Below are 1,579 nucleotides of genomic sequence, written 5' to 3' on the forward strand. Positions count from 1 at the left end.
TGTGTGTGTGTGTGTGTGTGTGTGCGTGCGCGCGTGCGTGTTTGTTAGAGAGAGAGAGATGATGTGATGTGATGAAAAGGTCGCACGTAGAAGAGATGTAATTGCACATCCAGTGTTGACTCCCTGATAGCACACAAACATCTGGCAGATGTCTATTGGATGTCTGCATTTACATCTGCAATATGTCTCAGAGACGTCTGCTGTCAGATGTCATATAGACACATAGAAGATGTGTGTAAGATGTTTGTGATATAGAATGGATGTAAAACTGCTCTTTCTAAGATGTTTAGCAGATGTTCTTACACAGCAGATGTTTTCCAGATCTCCAGATCTTTAGCAGACGTCTTACAGACGTGCCTGTCAAGAGCATCAACCCATTTAGTGTAATCCTTCGTCTAATAGTGAAAGTGTTTGTTTGGTATGAGTTAAGAGCACATGTTTAAGGATAAGAATGGAACCAGAATCGCCGTCAGACTTTTAAAGAACGGTCAGATCCAAAGCTCTGCGTTTCCAATGGGAATGCAAGCAATGGTGCTGTTCTTACACTGGAGAGGGTTGATGAGGTGAACACACATGAACGCACATTCACCAATTTCAGAGGTTTTCTCATTTCCCTGTTGTAAATCAAATGTATGTGATGGAAATAAATGATGGAAACAGAAGAGATTAGAACATACTCAAATTCCAATAGGACACATGCAGGACTTTAGGATGTTGGTGTGAAGAAAGTGAAACAGCAGAACATGTCTTCATGTATTGTGGAAAATATAAAGATTATTAAGTTACTAATTGTGCATTCCAATTAATATCAATCAAACTGCAGTTTGTTTGTTTTGATTTAAGCCGTAATAATTGAAAAAAAAAAACCTACAGCTAACTAACACAATAAAAACATGATTTTTGGAAAATTTGAAACACTGAGTTATCTCACTTTGGAAACAAACTTTTCATTTATTCATTTCAGAGCAGCATTGTTTACAATTCTGAAGAACATGAATAAAATCAAGTTTTTTTAATCCTCTTATTCTTCTGACTTGGTTATGAGCTGAAGACTCTCATTGGCGGGGAAAGATGGGAGAGTGGGTCATCCTCACGTGTAGGTGGCGGTAATGCGCGAAAATCGGCGCGAACCGCCAAAAAAAAAAACGGAAAGAAGAAGAACTCGTCCGTTTGTCTTCGGTATAGGTCGATTACTCCGCTCAAATACGACCCGCATGAACGTTTTTTAAATTAGCGGTCCAACCTGCAGCAGGATCAAGATACAACGTGAACTGTCGTCATTGCACTGTGGGACTTTATACACGTTTTAACTGGGGAAAATACAGGTAAGTAGACGTTCAACCTGGAAAAATCAACAACCTACTACTACAATAGATGTTTTTTTGTTACCGTGAAGTTATGTGTGTTGTTTCGTCTTCTTTTGCAGTAAGATTACTAGTTTTATTGTAATCGTTTATTTGAGAATATAGTTATGGACGTAAACACCGGTCCAGAGCCATTGAGAGAGAGAGAGAGAGAGAGAGAGAGAGAGAGAGAGAGAGAGAGAACCTGAAGAAGAGAAGAGAGACACGAAGAGAGA

General features: G+C 39.2%; 1 protein-coding gene across 3 annotated transcripts in view; it reads left to right on the forward strand.

The window, feature by feature from the left end:
* Positions 1 to 1,145: 1,145 nt before the first annotated feature.
* The window catches only part of LOC130551035 (uncharacterized), an 8,010-nt gene continuing 7,576 nt past the window's right edge, over positions 1,146 to 1,579 (forward strand). For all 3 annotated transcript variants that reach the window (XM_057328577.1, XM_057328579.1, XM_057328580.1), the window contains exon 1: positions 1,146 to 1,325. The gene's annotated coding sequence lies outside the window, so the exon portion shown is untranslated. The remainder of the gene's footprint in view (positions 1,326 to 1,579) is intronic.

This window comes from Triplophysa rosa, unplaced genomic scaffold (genome assembly GCF_024868665.1).
Source record: "Triplophysa rosa unplaced genomic scaffold, Trosa_1v2 scaffold557, whole genome shotgun sequence".
Lineage (NCBI taxonomy): Eukaryota > Metazoa > Chordata > Actinopteri > Cypriniformes > Nemacheilidae > Triplophysa > Triplophysa rosa.